Source organism: Akebia trifoliata, chromosome 10 (genome assembly GCF_017979445.1).
Source record: "Akebia trifoliata isolate Shusen 1 chromosome 10, ASM1797944v1, whole genome shotgun sequence".
In the NCBI taxonomy this organism is placed as follows: Eukaryota; Viridiplantae; Streptophyta; class Magnoliopsida; order Ranunculales; family Lardizabalaceae; genus Akebia; species Akebia trifoliata.
In genome coordinates this window covers 23,979,149-23,995,857 of record NC_141384.1, presented here as the reverse complement: position 1 = coordinate 23,995,857, position 16,709 = coordinate 23,979,149, and the positions used below count along the sequence as shown (strand labels likewise).

General features: G+C 42.3%; 1 pseudogene across 1 annotated transcript; it reads right to left on the bottom strand.

Moving 5' to 3' along the window:
- Nucleotides 1–14,270: 14,270 nt before the first annotated feature.
- LOC147393363 (3-phosphoinositide-dependent protein kinase 2-like) lies at nucleotides 14,271–16,709 on the bottom strand (annotated as a pseudogene). The gene is made up of 6 exons (XR_015182330.1): nucleotides 16,239–16,709; nucleotides 15,100–15,279; nucleotides 14,884–14,936; nucleotides 14,633–14,734; nucleotides 14,456–14,564; nucleotides 14,271–14,371 (listed from the first exon to the last, which is right to left on the bottom strand). The product of XR_015182330.1 is annotated as a 3-phosphoinositide-dependent protein kinase 2-like (transcript).

Genomic DNA, 16,709 nt, shown 5'->3' with positions numbered 1-16,709 from the left:
CTTTTTTTTTTCGTCGTTGGTTTTGAATTTCGAACTTAGTTTCTCCTTCATGGGAGTTGTAGGATCATCTTGAGATAGCTTAGCGTAGCGTGACCGTCCTTGAGAGAGACTTGCATGATGGTATGATATTTGAGTATTTGGTATGTTGTCATGCCTCGGATATGGAGAGAATCATCGTTGACCAAGCTGCTCAGAACGAAGCCTTAAAGGATGACTTGATGCCTACTACACTTTCCAGGGAAATGCTTGAGTGGCTCTTTGCCCGCTATTCCTTCTTGTACCCTGCTTTTAATGAGAATGATGTAGCACTATTTGAAATGAATGAAATAGGTTTTTTACATAGTGGCCTCAGATATATCTACTGCTTTCGAAAATACTTGATTTTAAGAAAAGTCCTAGATTCTTCGTCATAGGCCAAAAATAGTAATTTTGATGATGCATTTTTTTTTGTTTCATGTTTTAAAAGATTGCCTTTGTCGAATAATCTGTGACAGACTGTGTTTGAAAACTCTGAAAGTTAACGATCATGGTGCCTTTGCCAAATGTCGAGGATACAAGTGTCAGCTAATCCTTCGCCTCTTTAGAGTCATCCCCGAGATTGAGAATTTTGACTGGGTTGTATCAGTTGGAACCTTGAAGACTTCGAGATTTTTACCGTTCACAGTTTATACTCTTGCGGGCCAGGAGTTGTTTTTGTTTTTTTTTTATTATTTTTTTGTTTTTTTTTTTTGTTTTTTCTATTTTTTTTTGTTTTTTTCATTTTTTGCCCCTGGCGCCAATTACGGTTTTCACCAGACCCGATTTCCACATTTTTGCGCATCGACGCCCTTTTTGGGTTTTCATCGTGCCGGTGGTTTTGATCTTGCCATAGCTTGATTTTTTTACTCACAGTGCCCTGACGGGTTTTCACCATGCCCTTTCAGTCTATGCTTAATTTATAGATTTTCACTTTGAATACCTCCTTGATTTCTCCGTGCCCCTCATGGCTTGGTGACTCAAGTTGAGCTACGAAATCGAACACTCTACTCTTCTAGTGGCGTTCTTTCTTGAGTAACAAATCTGGACTCCCCTCTCGAGTTCCTCCGACGATTTTCATGGTACGGTGACTCAAGTTGAGCTTCGAGATTAATGACTCTACCCTTCGAGTCGCTCTTTTTTTTCAAATATTCGATCTGGTCTCCCCTCTCGCGTCTTCCAACGACTTTGGTAGCTTGAAATCTGACTTAAGTAGCAAAATCAATTATACCCTGACGTTGTTTTTCATGACATGCTTCTACCGTGATCGAGTTACCTTGAGCCATTCCTTGATCTGAAAGGACTTTAAATAGGACAAAACATAGGCTTAGGCTAGGGTTGTGAAAGGATATAAGAAAGGCTGAGTCTGAATTTATTGATGGGTAGATTGGACATGGGGTTTGTCTGTTTTTGTTTCGAAAATATGATCTATGTCTCCTCTCATTGTCACACGAACTTGTTTAGGTAAGAGATTTGGGTCGAGCTTAAGATCAGACATTCGAGGTTTTTGACTTTTTGATTTTTTTGTATTTTTAGCCGTTCACAGTTTATCCTCATGCGGGCCAGGAGTATACTTTGGTATTTTTGTTTTGACTTTTGACGATTTTTTTTTTTTTTTTTTTTTTTTTTTGTGGTGGTGACTTGCCCCGGTCCTAGGTTAAGAAATGAATGTGATGGCTCAAAGAGGGTTAACTAAGGGTAGATAATTGTTCAGGTAGTAGAAAGCTGGCCTCTCTTCATTTCAAGGAACGACTTTAGGCGTAATATTTTTTCACGGTATCAGCATTGATCGGTTGTGGAAAGACTTCCCCGTCCATCTTTGTGAGAATCAGCGCTCCTCCGGACAGTACCTTTTGGACGACGAATGGCCCCTCGTAATTTGGACGGAACTTTCCTCTCGCATCTTCTTGTATTGGCAAAATCTTCTTTAAAACAAGATCTCCTGGCGAGAACTCTCTAGGTCGAACCTTCTTGTTATAAGCTCGTGCTATTCTCCGTTGATAAGTTTGCCCATGACAGATTGCTGAAAGTCGTTTCTCCTCTATTAAGTTCAACTGATCGAATCGGGCTTGGACCCATTCTGCTTCATCCAATTCTACTTCCTTTAATATCCGAAGGGAGGGAATCTCGACCTCAACGGGCAAGACTGCTTCCATTCCATAGACCAGTGAATAAGGCGTTGCCCCAGTCGAAGTCCGGATTGACGTTCGATAAGCATGTAGAGCGAATGGTAACATCTCATGCCAATCCTTATAAGTAACGGCCATTTTCTCGATGATCTTCTTGATGTTTTTGTTAGCGGCTTCAACTGCTCCATTCATCTTTGGTCTGTAAATGACAGAGTTGTGATGGGTGATCTGAAAATCCTTACACATCTTAGACATGTCTTTGTTCTTGAGATTTTTGGCGTTATCGGTTACTATCCCGCTTGGGAGGCCGTACCGACATATGATGTTGTTCTTCACAAATTTCAAGACATTGCTTCTCGTGACATTGGCGTAAGATGCTGCTTCTACCCATTTCGTAAAGTAGTCTATGGCGACTAAGATGAAGCGATGCCCATTGGAAGCTTGAGGATTGATCTGTCCGATGACATCCATGCCCCAGAGTGAGAAGGGCCAGGGAGAAGTCATATTGTGCAATTCTGAAGGTGGTGCGTTGATCTTGTTGGCATAGATTTGACACAAGTGACATTTTCGAACATGTTGATATCCGTCGCTCTCCATAGTCATCCAGTAGTAACCCATTCTCATAATCTTCTTTGCGAGCATATGTCCATTCATGTGAGGTCCACAGACTCCTCCATGCACGGTCTCGATTAAGCGTTGAGCTTCTGTCTGTGTTACACACCTGAGGAGGACCTCGTGATGCGACTTTTTGTACAAGACTCCGCTACTCAAGAAGAACTGTCCTGCCAATCTCTGAATAGTCTTTCGGTCCGTCGTTGTGGCATCAGGTGGAAAAGTTCGGTCCTCTAAGAATGCCTTGATGTCTGCGTACCATGGTTTTTCTTCAGGTTCTTCGATCTCCACCGACAACTAATATGCTGGCTCATCTTGAATACCAATCTCAAGATGGTCGACTATGGTGTCTTCAAAGATGCTGATCATTGAGGCCAGAGTAGCCAGTGCATCTGCAAACTGGTTCTTAGCCCTCGGCATGTAAGTAAAGGAGATTCGGGTGAAGTTTGAACTTAGATCTTCGAGATACTCATGATACGGAACCAGTCTCTGCTCTCGGGTCTTCCATTCTCCTGTTGTCTGGTAGACTACCAGACTTGAGTCTCCAAATACATCTAATTTCATCCACTTCGAGGTCGATCGCTGCTTTCAACCCCACAATGCATGCTTCGTACTCGCTTCGTTATTCGAACATTGAAATCTTAATCTGACTGCAATGGGGATGTGTGTTCCGTCTGGCTTAACCAAGACTGCCCCAATTCCATTTCCCTTTTGATTTACTGCTCCATCGAAATACATTTTCCAAGTAGATTTTCATCGTCGCTCTCGGCTTCAGCAAATAAGATGGCTTCATCAGGAAAATTTGTCTTTAGTGGCTCATAGTCGGGCAAAGGGTGTTCCGCTAAGTGGTCAGCAATAGCTTGTCCTTTAATGGCCTTTTGAGTGACATAGGTGATGTCAAACTCGGATAATAGCAGCTGCCATTTTGCAGTGCGTCCTGTTAGCGTCGATTTCTCGAAGAGGTACTTCAAAGGATCCATTCGAGCAATGAGCATAGTCGAATAGCTAAGCAAGTAGTGGCGTAGTCGTTGTGATGCCCAAACGAGGGCACAACACGTTTTTTCGAGGGTTGAATAGTTTGCCTCGTAACTTGTGAACTTCTTGCTAAGGTAATAGATGGCACGCTCTTTTCGACCTGTTTCATCATGTTGCCCCAATACACAGCCCATGGAGTTTTCTTGCACGGAAAGATACATCAGTAGAGGTCGACCCGATGTAGGTGGAACTAAAACTGGTGGATTAAGCAAGTATCTTTTAATCTTGTCGAAAGCTTCTTGACAGTCTTCATTCCATTCTTTCGGTTCATTCTTCTTCAGCAGTTTGAATACTGGCTCACAGATCGGAGTTAGTTGCGCGATGAACCGACTAATGTACTGAATTCTTCCAAGGAATCCCCTGATCTCTTTCTCTGATTTTGGTGGCTCCATGTTTATGATGTATTTCGTTTTAGCTGGATCGATTTCGATGCCTCTTCTACTGACAATGAACCCCAATAGCTTTCCTGACGTGGCCCCAAATACACATTTTGCCGGATTAAGTCTTAAGCTGTACTTCCTTAATCGATCAAACAATTTCTTCAAGTTTACCAGATGATCCTCATCGAGATTGGATTTAGCTATCATGTCGTCCACGTATACCTCTATTTCTTTGTGGATCATGTCATGAAATAACGCAGTCATGGCTCGTTGGTAAGTTGCCCCAGCGTTCTTAAGACCGAATGGCATTACCTTATAGTGAAAGGTACCCCAAGGTGTAATGAACGCAGTCTTCTCTTGATCTTCTTCCGCCATTTTTATCTGATTGTAACCCGAGAAGCCATCCATGAAGGAGAACATACCGTGCCCTGCTGTGTTATCGACCAAAGTGTCGATGTGTGGTAATGGAAAATCATCTTTCGGACTGGCTCTGTTCAGATCTCGGTAATCCACGCACATACGTACCTTTCCATCTTTCTTCGGTACAGGAACGACATTAGCGAGCCACTCAGGGTAGGTGGATACTGCGAGAAACCCTGCTTGGAACTGCTTCATTACTTCATCCTTGACCTTAAGTGTCCATTCTGGTTTCAACCTTCGTAATTTCTGCTTGACTGGCTTGCTTCCTGATTTGATAGGTAACTTGTGAACGACTAAATCTGTGTCTAACCCGGGCATGTCTTGGTAGGACCATGCGAAGACATCTTGGTACTGTTGTAAGAACTTTGTCATCTCCTTTTTCTGTTCAATCGTTAATAGGGCTCCGATTTTAACGATCCGTGGGTCATCTTCAGTGCCTAGGTTCACTGAGTCTGTATCCTCTATATTTGGCTGAACACCTTTCTCGTGACGTTCTATGAGTTCTTTGATTTCTTTTGGAGGATACTCAACCTCTTCCTCTAACTCTTCTTCAATCCCCATGAGATCAAAGTCGAGCTCGAGGTCAAAGTCGTATTCTTCTCTTTCATACTCTGTTCTGTCACAAGGCTCATTCAACTGAGGAAATTCTTTGAAAACCTTGGGTATTTTAAAGATTTCTGATTTTTTTGAATTTTTGAGAATATTTGATTTTTTTGAATTTTGGAGAGTTTTTGATTTTTTTGAATTTTGAAAGATTTTTAATTTTTTCGGATTTTGAAAACTTTTTATTTTTTTGATTTTGTGGACTATCTGTATTCCTGAAACAAGATAAGGAAAAATCATGCAAATTCATTAGCAACGAAGGTGAGCCCCCAAAACAGTCTTGTCCCGAGGACGAGGGCTCATTATGGTCCTCGGGCAGACGAGATTTTACTAATGACGTTTTTTTTTGGAGGCCGTAGGGATTCTGGACCCCATGGCGGCCTCGTAAGTGATTGGGTATTCCTCCCAATTCTTGAAAACTTGCCCTTCTTCTGTAGGGCGGATAAGTTGGGAGAGTGACTCCCCTGATGGTTCAGATATAACCATCACTTCCGGGTGACTGTCGTCAAATCCGGGCGCAGGAATTTGTAGGGTGGGTGGAATTATGACAGATCCCCAATCGATTTGAAAGGGGAACAGTGATTTCTCTTCTTCGCATATTGCGACTTCCGCCTTGGCGGGCTCTCCTTCTTCTTCCTTTTGACTCCATTCGGAATCCCCTCCAAACAAGATGTCCATGCCATCTATAAAGGAATGCGGGGACTCAACGAGTGAGTCTTCTTGCAATTGAACTGGCTCGATACTTACAACCCTTGGTTCTCCGGTACGGTTTATCGATGACAGTTCTGATGAGTCATCTAACTTCTTTAAGGATGGTGGGAAGCTGATGTTGATGTGTGGTACTTTGCCCAAGTTCCACACATTAGGCTCTCGGTTCTGTCTTCGTGCAAGTCGAAGCTCCCTTTTTTTATCCTTCATATCAGAGATGTCCTTCCTCGTAGGCTTGAATCCAAGACCAAAGTAGGGAATGTGTTTTCGTATGCTGATCAAAGTGACCCTGCCTTTTCCTTTAGGCCCTAACCCTTGTTTCGGACGATATCCCGCCTTCTTCATCACTCGTCCGACCATTAGGTTTGCTTTTGACCACCTTGCCCTTGTCTTCTCTTTTCCCCTTTGGATGTGATTGATAGATGTAAACTGAAAGGCGTGAAACCCCTCTTTATCCCCGGTCATCTCTACATCGATATAAGGCACATCCGGCGATCGATCGGCTGGTATAAGATTTTCTGCGAGGACCGATATCATCCTCTGTCCCATGATGAATTTGACTCGCTGGTGCAAGGAAGAGGGGACTGCCCCTGCGGTGTGGATCCAGGGTCTTCCTAGAAGTAGATTGAATGCAGAGGGTATGTCCAGAATCTCGAATGTCACTTCAAACGTGCATGATCCAATAGTGACTGGGAGATCTAGTTCTCCTAACGACTCAGTTTTTCTACTATCAAAAGCCCTTACAGTCCTTCTAGTTGGCCTGAGGTAAGATAAATCCGCGTTTAACTTGTGCACAGTTTGTAGAGGACAGACATTAAGAGCTGAACCATTGTCGATCAATACCCTTGCTACCATCATACCTTTGCACATTACCATAATGTGCAATGGTTCAATGTGTCCACATCCTCCGCTAATAAGTTCATCCTCGGTGAAGGTGATCGGATTGGGGGCCATGATCTGACCTACTGTCTTTTCCAACTCTTCTGGCGAGGTGGTCTCAGGTACATGTGCATTACTAAGGACTTTAAGTAGTGCTTCCCGATGATGTTCTGAGTTTAACAGTAGGTCAAAGATGCTGATTTGAGCTGGCATTCTGTTCAACTGCTCTACTATGTTGTACTCACTCTTTCGAATGAGCTTGAGGAGGTCAGCTGCCTCCCTGTCAGTTACCCTGCTCTTCTTCTTCTCTGGTTCCCCTTGAAGTATTTGTTTCTCTTCTACCAGCTTTCCTTTTCCTTTTTCTTTTCTTCTATCATCTTCCTCGTTCTGCCTTTTTTGTTTTTTCTCTGGCACTTTGTAGCACCTCCCTGATCTAGTCATATGACCGACGTCCGTGATCATTGCCTCTTTTGGCTTCTCAACTCCTGCGGATGTCACAATCATCGTCTCATAACTCCATGGGATGGTTTGACTTGAGCGGAATGGAAATGGTTTAGGGGATATAATGGTCATGGGTTGAGGGTCTGGCTTTACATGGAGGATAAGAGGTGGCGGACTGGGTTTGACGGTTGATGTAGTGGTGTTTGGGGTTTGTGGGTTGGTATAAGATAGGATGAGGGGTGGTCGGGAGGAAAAGCTTGAAGTTTGAGGGGTCGGTGCAGTGTAGGGTATGACAAGAGGTGGTCGGGAAGAAGGGCCTGACGTTGGTATGGTGCAAGGTATAATGAGAGGTGGACGAGCGGTAGAGCTTGAAATTGGTGATGTGTAGGGTATAATGAGAGGTGGTCGTGAAGAATTTGAGGTTTGGGAGTTGAATGAATGGAGAGATTGGCCAGTCTGACGGGAAGTTGGGATGATGATTGGTTGTTGTATCTTGTGGTAATGCATTGATGCTTGATGACGTTGGTTCTTTTTTCAAATTGACTCTAACCTTAGAGCCAATGGGTGCTATCAAAACTGAAGGGTTGAAGCTTGGTTCATCCTTTCTATGGCATTGACTGTCGGCCCATTACCTCCCCCATTATGCGTCGGTAGCGGGTTCTGATTGATATTCTGCTGAGGTGCTTGGGTTGCCGGACCATCCAAGATGATCGTTTTCCTGTCGATCAAATTCTGCACTTGGTGCTTGAGTTGCCAACATTGGTCAGTGGCATGCCCTGGTGCCCCCATGTGAAATTCGCAGAATTGATTGGGATTGTACCCTGGTCCCTTTATCGCCTCTGGGTTTGGCTGCCTCTTAGTGAGATATTCCCCCTGAGTAGTGCTGGGAGTAGTTCGGATAGAGTCATAGGCAGACGAGTGAAGACTCGAGGGATTCCTGTTGGGTCTACGCTGCTCGGTTTGATGATTCTGGGCGAACTGTGGGTTCTGACCAAATACTGGATTTTGACCAAACTGAAATACTGGTGGAGCCGGTGCAGCTTGAGGTGGGTTCACCTTGAAAGGGACCTGAGGTATTGGCGGCCTCTGGTTTGAGATGAAAAAAGGTTGAACAGGTTGTACATTGTTAACTTGTGCTTCTTCTTTCTTCTTGTTCAAGACTACCGGTTTCCGTTGAGTAGACCCCCCTGCTGGTGCCCCTAGACTGGACAAGTCGTAGATCAGACCTGACCGAATACCGTCTTCAACTCGATCCGCCACTTGGACCAATGACGAGAAGCTTGCAGTTGTATGACCCACTAGATGCGTATAGAATGAATGGCCCAAAGTTGAGATGAATATGGTGTTCATCTCTTGTTCAGTCATAGGTGGTTTTACTTTGGAGGCCGATTCCCGCCACCTTTGCGCATACTCTTTCACACTTTCTTTGGCTTCCGAGTCATCTTTGCCATGTCATTCCTGTCCAATCCCATATCTGTATTGAATTTGTACTCTTCTGAGAAAATCGTAGCCAGATCCTGCCAGCTCTTGATTCGAGAGTGATCCAATTGTGAAACCATGAAAGAGCTGCCCCTGTTAGACTCCTTTGAAAGAGTTGAACCAACAACCTGTCGTCATCCCCAAATTGGCACATGGATCCACAATAAAGCTTCAAGTGTGATAGAGGGCATCCAATGCCGTTATACTTCTCGAAATCAATACACTTGAACTTTGGTGGTAGTGATGCATTGGGGTATAGGTAGAGGTCTCTGAATCTCATTCCACTTACGGAGTCCTTGCCTTTCATCTTTCTAATCTCCTCCTCGACTGCCTCGAGCTTGTTGGCAAGTTTCTCTTCTGTGGTACTCCTTACTTCAGCTGCCCTGAATTCACATTCTTCCTCTTGAATGACCTCATGTCGTGGTGGATTACAATGAATGTGAATTGGTGGTCCTTGATTGGTAGGGATGGTGGGTGGTAAGGTATTCGGTGCTTGCTGAGGTTGTTGTTGCAGTTGTTCGGGTATAGCCTGATTTGAGCCGGATGCCTGATGTTGAACAGCTTGAATGATGCTTGGATTTGCCATTAGCAGATCTAGAATCTTATCGTGTTTTTCCAATGCCTTCACCACTATATCTAGCTTTGAAGTGAGATCTGTTATTACTTCTGTCACTGTCTGCTGAGGTTGCTCTGAAGTGCTCATAATTGGTTGTGAGCGTAGAAAATATGGAGGATTGTCAGGTGGTAAGTACTTCTTTCTGGGTCGTTTGGCCACCTGTGGACAAGAGGTTAGGCATTAATATATCATTTACACAATGAAGATGCATGATGATTTATTAGGTCAGATTGGATTAATTGGTAAAGTTGCATTAAGAAAATCTTGAATTTGGTTGAGGTTGGGTTTTTTATCAGCACGGAGCTGGGGTTCGTCGGCACGGAGCCAGATATTGATCAGCACGGAGCTGGGGTTTGTCAGCATGGAGCTGAAGATTTGTAAGCACGGAGCTGGAGGCTTATCGGCACGGAACCGAATGTTCATCAGCATAGGGCTAGAGGTTTGTCAGCACGGAGCTGGAGGTTTATCGGCACGTTACCGAATGTTCATCAGCACAGGGCTGGAGGTTCGTCAGCACGGAGCTGGAGGTTCATCAGCACGGAGCCGAAGGTTTGTCAGCACGGAGCCGGAGGTTCATCAGCACGGAGCCGAAGGTTTGTCAGCACGGAGCTGGGGGTTTATCAGCACGGAGCCGAAGGTTTATCAGCACGAAGCCGAAGGTTTGTCAGCATGAAGCGGAGGTTTATCAGCACGGAGCAGAAGGTTTATCAGCACGGAGCCGAAGGTTTGTCAGCACGGAGCTGGGTTTGTCAGCACGGAGCTGAGGGTTCATCAGCACGGAGCCGGAGGTTTATCAGCACGGAGCTGGGGGTTCATCAGCACGGAGCCGGAGGTTTATCATAGATTATGGACATGGTTGAGATTGAAAGATTGATAGGGTACGGGTTGGGGATTCGACTCGAAATGGATATGAGTCGTGAACCCATCTGAAAGTGGGTATGGATCGTGGACCTAATTGAAAGTGGATATGAGTCGTGGACTCGTTAGGATATGGATATAGGTCATGGACCCAATTGGAAATGGATATGGGGTGTAGGCCTATTAGGATATGGATGTGGGTCGTGGACCCAATTGGAAGTAGGTATGGGTCGTGGACCCATTCGAAAGTGGATATGGGTTGTGACCCATTTGGACACGAATATGGGTCGTGAACCCATTTTGAGAGTGGATATGGGTGGTGGACCCAATTGGAAGTGGGTATGGGTCGTGGACCCATTTGAGAGTGGATATGGGTCGTGGACCCATTTGGATACGAATATGGGTCGTGGACCCATTTTGAGAGTGGATAGGGGTTGTGGACCCATTTGGACACGAATATGGGTCGTGGACCCATTTGAGAGTGGATATGGGTTATGGACCCATTTGGAAGTGGGTATGGGTCGTGGACCTATTTGAGAGTGGATATGGGTCGTGGACCCATTTTGACACGAATATGGGTCGTGGACCCATTTTGAGAGTGGATAGGGGTTGTGGACCCATTTGGACACGAATATGGGTCGTGGACCCATTTGAGAGTGGATATGGGTTATGGACCCATTTGGAAGTGGGTATGGGTCGTGGACCCATTTGAGAGTGGATATGGGTCGTGGACCCGTTTGAGAGTGGATATGGGTTGTGGATCTATTTGAATATGGACATGGGTGAGGTTGATAGTGGGCCATGTTGGGTTGAAATCAGTTTCGATAGGTAGAGTGTAAGCGAGCTCCGTTTGGATCAAACACAAACTACGAGTGGTAGGCCCTAAGTTTAACGATAAAAACGATGTATTTAATCATTTTCAAGCCTTAAAACTCAAAAGAAAAATAAAGTCCAAGAGAAAAGTTGTCAAGACTGATGTCACGGACGAAATGAGCAAAAAAAAAAAATTTTTTTTTTTTTTTTTTTGGGTCCGTTTTTAATGAACGGACCGAAGTACTTTTGTACTAGTCCGCTCTTTAAAAACGGACCAGAACCTTAATTTTCGCCGATTTTTTTTTTTTTTTTTAATGATGCAAAGCATAAGCAAAGATTTCCCCCTTTACCTAGGGGGACATGTAAAGAAAAAAAAAAAAAAAAAAAGCCTAAAACCTATACAACTTGCCTTCGTGGGCTAAAAAAAAAAAATACAAAGTCATCTCCTTGGATTGGAAAAATTACAATAATGAGAGGGTTGATAACTCATTTTTCCAAAATTGTGTCCTAAGCCTCTAATCGTATTGAATGCATGCGGCTATAGGTGGCTTCACGGTTACCCATTCTTCAAACCTCAATGCATACCGAAGTACACATGTCTTAGGTTGGTGATTGGGTTGGATGTGTTCGTCCCCGTACCCGAAATAAGCGATCTCGAGTCGTGAAACTACTAAGCATCCGGGTTTAAACTTTTATAGGTAGAGGAGGTTTGTGTAATGGGCTATGCAAGCGTAAGTGCGCAAGTGCATTTTAAAAAAACAAGTATCAACCCCCTTTTACAAGCATTCAACCCACAAAATATTAAAGAAAATATTACAACCATTCCCCAAGAATAAGAAGGTAAAATATCCAACAAAACACAAACAACAACAATGTTAGAAACACATATTAAAATTTGTTCTTTTTTTTTTTTTTAAAAAAATGGCCAAATGGTCATGGTTTGAACCCGCAAACTCCCCAGTGGAGTCGCCAAGTTGTAGACATGAGAATGTTCACCTTTTGAACCTCAATGCTACGTTGTTTGGAGTCGCCACCATTCTTTTTTATAAATGGGTGTGAATGGGCACCCGAATCAATTTTTTGAAAATCATTTTTTCATGGCATTGTAGTGACTCTCAATCATGGAAAAGGTATGGTCTACCTAAGATCTAGGTAAGGAGATTCGGTTAGAGAATGGGGAAGGTGTTAAGCACCCCATTTCTCCACCTAAGGTGGTTACCTTTAGATTTGGCCATTTTTTGGAAAAGATTAAAATAACAAGTAGAATGCATGAGATGCATGAAGTGGGTGGGTGCACATAGTGTGTATGTACCTCTTTAGTAGAGGATTTGATGTTTGTGTTGACATAAGAAATATCTTATGGAAGAAGACATTCTATGGAGTCAACACACTTTTGCATGAGTTGAGATGTTGGTTTAGGATTTTAGAAAAATTCCATGGATGGAATACCCTTAGATCTATAACCTTAATGCATGCATGTTTAACTAGAAACTTAGTGTTTTAACCCCATCAAGAGAGTTACACATTTCTTCATCATAGCTAACATGTGTGATGTGTGTGCATAGTGTACATTATGATGCATGATATGAGGATGGGTTAAAAAAGGGCTTCAACCTCCATCCTTTCGACCAAACCGCCTCAAGCATTCCATGCCCAAGGTTGAGGTTCAATCTACTCGGGATGAAGGAGGGTTCTCCATTACATCCTAAAGGCTTCTAAAAATAAAAAGAGAGGTATAGAAGAAGAAGATGCAAGTTAAAAAAAAAAAAAAATCAATAACTATTGTCCCACCTTGTCCCTTTTGGAAGTCTTGAGAGAACTTGAGCTTGAGAACTTGAGAGTTGAAGGATGTAGTTGAGGGTGGGTTGAGAGTTGAAGGTTGGGAGATGAGGGATGAGTAGAGAATTTGGTAGAGTTTTAGGTTGAGAGATGGGGGCTTGAGAGCATGCCTTGCTCATAGGAAATGAGGGTATTTATAGAGTTTTTGGAGAACTTTTGGGGATAAAGTGGTCCAACCCTAAAAATAAAGAACATGGACATGAGATTTAGGTTATTTCTTTTTGGATTTTTCATTTGTATGAGGGTAAAGATGACATTTGTGAAGAAACCCTAAAAGCATGCTTTGATCCTTGGTTTTTTGGTAAATAGAGGTGAGAGAACAAAGGTACTTTTGGGAGGATGAATGGGGGAGTGACATGTGTAAAGGTGGAGTGATAGGTAAAAAGTAGATCTTGGTTTATTTGTAAATAACTCATAAAGCAAGGGTGGAAGTGTAGTTTTGAAATGGACCAATGGGAAAACAAAAGCACATTTGGGAGGGTGAATAGGAGGATGACATGTGTAAAGGTGAAGTGGTAGGTGAAAAGTAGACTTTGGTTCATTTGTAAATAACTCATAAAGTAAGGGTAGAAGTATATTTTTGAAATGGACCAATGGGAGGACTCCATGTATGTACTTGAAGATTCCCACCTTTTGAGGGTATAATGGGAAGTTCTCTCACCTTGATGGATTATTACCAAAGACCCAATAACCTTTTTGGTTTGACTAAACTTTTTGAGAAGGGCATTCTAGAGTTTTCACAAAAGAAAAGTTGACCCTCCAATTAGATGATGCATTGGGTGTTGGAGGCTTATGAGGTATCAACATGTGTCATCTTGTGAAGGGGTGAGAGAATGGACTTGGAGTGGGTTTGGTTTTGGGCTTAGAGAATGGATTTTGTTTTGGGCTTAGGTTGGGCTAGAAAGTGGATTTAGGTTATGGGTTTAGAGTGGCATTGGGTATAGGTTGGGCTAGGTAATGGATTTGGGTAATTGGGTTTAGAATGGCATTGGGTTTTGGGCTTAGGTTGGGCTAGGTAGTAGACCATGGTGAGGGTATGGGTGATGGACATAGGTCTAAAGTGGATTAGGGACAAAGTATGGGCATGATATGAGATGCAAATAGTATGCATGTATGCATGAATATGATGCCAAGTGGCAATGCGGGTCCGTCAAAGAGTTTGAGTTCTAAATCGGAATCAACTCGAGAAAATTTGAATCTTTCTAACGGGTTCGTGCAAATTGGGGTGTCTACAGCTTCAAAACGTACATACCATACACTAACATTATATTTGTTAATTAACGCTGGTTGGGGTCCTGCCTAGCCTAAAGCTTACCATCCCAAAAAATGATGTAACCAGTTAGAGTCTAGTAATGCATCCCCAAAATTTTGTTAGAGAACTTATTAGGATGAAGATACCATAGACTGCAACATACATTTTGTTAGTTAAAGTTAGTTGGGTAACGCCTAAACACCAAACTACCATAAAAACAATAAGAAGTAATTAGAGCTCTTAAAGGTGCAAGATTTGTCATCTGTTCCCACAAAGGTGCAAGATTTGTCATCTGTATAGTGCATCAAAATAAATAATAAGATTTCACCCAACCATCCAAGTCAATGGTTTCCTAATAATAGAATGATAACCTTACCTGATGCTAGAGATGGAAGGAATGAGATTCGACTGTCCTTCATAGGTTTGACACTACCAAAATCAGCAATTTTAATATGTCCTTCTGCTGTAAGTAACAAGTTCTCTGGCTACCATTGAAAAAAACTGTTAGAAAGCTGAAGGCCGTTGAAAGACAATCACATATACCTAGATGTACCATAATATCCCGATGAATTAATCCAACACCATGTATATACTCAAGAGCGTTAACAACTTCTGCTCCATAGAAGCGAGCTTCATCCTCCAACAAACGGCCTTTCTGCACCCATGCAAACAAGCTGAATAATATAAAACGACCGACTTGGCTGCCACCGCATGACCGTAGGATCCAAAAAGCAAAAGAACAAACATAACAGAGCAGCTTTGCGTAGCCTTCCATATACTTTGGAGAATTTGAAATTAACTTACCCTGGTTATTTGGTCGAAAAGTTCTCCACCTTCACAAGATTCAAGTGCCATGTCTTCAAGGAATAATAAACAGAACCATGTCAGATAATGAACCCAATTGAGTAAACTTAGCAACTATAACAAAGTAAAAAAAAAGTATGGGTTCTATGTGAAACTATGGCAATGATACACAAATATAACAGAATACATGATGATGACTAAAACCAGAATACCTACACAGAGAAAAGGTGTCTTGAAATGTGAAAAATAGCCTAACAATGCCGGATGATCCAACTGATCAAGTACAACGCGTTCCAACTTCACATATGATGTTTTGTTTTCTTTGGTGATGAACTTTTTGTCCATAATCTTCAAACCATACACTTTTCCCGTATCCTTCTTCTTTGCCCTCACAACCTGATGAAGAAATTTCATATAAAGAAAATACTAATAACATAATGCAGACAAACCGAAAATGAGAAGTAAATACTATGCTCCATGATCTAAACTGCTGCCAATTGTGCAACATTCAACCATGCTAAAAATCTAACAATAATTCAGAGCTGGACCCATAACATGAACCAAAACTAGTTTATTATTGCCTACCCATCCTCCAACATCACAACAGTTATAAAACCATTAAAGTCCCCAGAATGTGAAAGGGAGAAATAGATGTGAGGAAAAGAGGTACTCAGGTGTTCAGTACACAAATTAAAGGAGAGATACTTGTCTGTCACAATATACATAACTAGTATTTCTGATGCATGTTTTGGTCATAAAATAGGAAGCACAAAACTCATTGTCGATTTATCTATCTTCCAGTAAATTCATAAGAAAACATCCCAATCTTGGAAAATCTTTCTGTCCTAAAACAAAACACGATTCAATTTTAAATTTTAATCACACAAGGTGTACGAACACCAACCCGAAGTGTTGAGATGAGGTTCTGAAAGACTTGACGAAACATAAGATTAAATAGTTTCTCTAAGGCCTTGATGATGATGATTGATTCCTCATCCATTAAAAAAATTACTTGTTAGACTTTGAACAAGAGCCACATTTCTGTAAGGGTTGTTAATTGAAGCCATCAATAGAAAAATATTTTCTCATTGTATTTTATTTGTGAAGGGAAAACCTACTCCATGCAAATTGGGGTGGGGGGAATGGATTTCCCATTGCAAATTACTTGTACAAAACCACATGGCCCTTGAATAACCAAAATTTCTATCCTTCATCATTGCAACAAACCATTTCTCCATCTTATCATTTACGTAACTTAATCAGCAACAACTGAAAACCCAAATTCACTAATAAAAAAACCAATTTGAGGGATAAATAAATAAAATAATTTCATCAGCATCAGATCAAGATCAAACCTTGGAATAGGAACCGACGCCATAGATCTTTCCCAATTGGAAGTCGTGGATGGTGAAATTTTCTTGTGGGGCTCTGAAAGCGAAGCTCTTGGATCGCTGGACGGATTGATTAGGGTTCTGAAGACGAAGCTTGGAATCGAAATCTTTCTCCATTTCTGTTGTTGCACCTTCACCACCAACCAACGCCAACATCTCTCGATTTCCCTCTCTCAATCTTTTGGACGGAAATTAGTTTCACGACCTCCAAAGAAGGAAGACTGGTCAACGAAATCGCTAAAGAAACACACCATCAGATTAGGATTTTTGAAAAAAGAAGAAGAAGCGAAAGGTGTGTGAGGTTGAAGAAGAGAAATTTGTGTGACGTTGAAGAAGATTTCTTGAAGAAAATCAGAAGAATGAGAGAGAGAGGTCGTCTTCGAGTTCAGTTCAAGTTCGGTTCCTTCGTTTTGCAAATTTCTAGGGTTTCTGAAA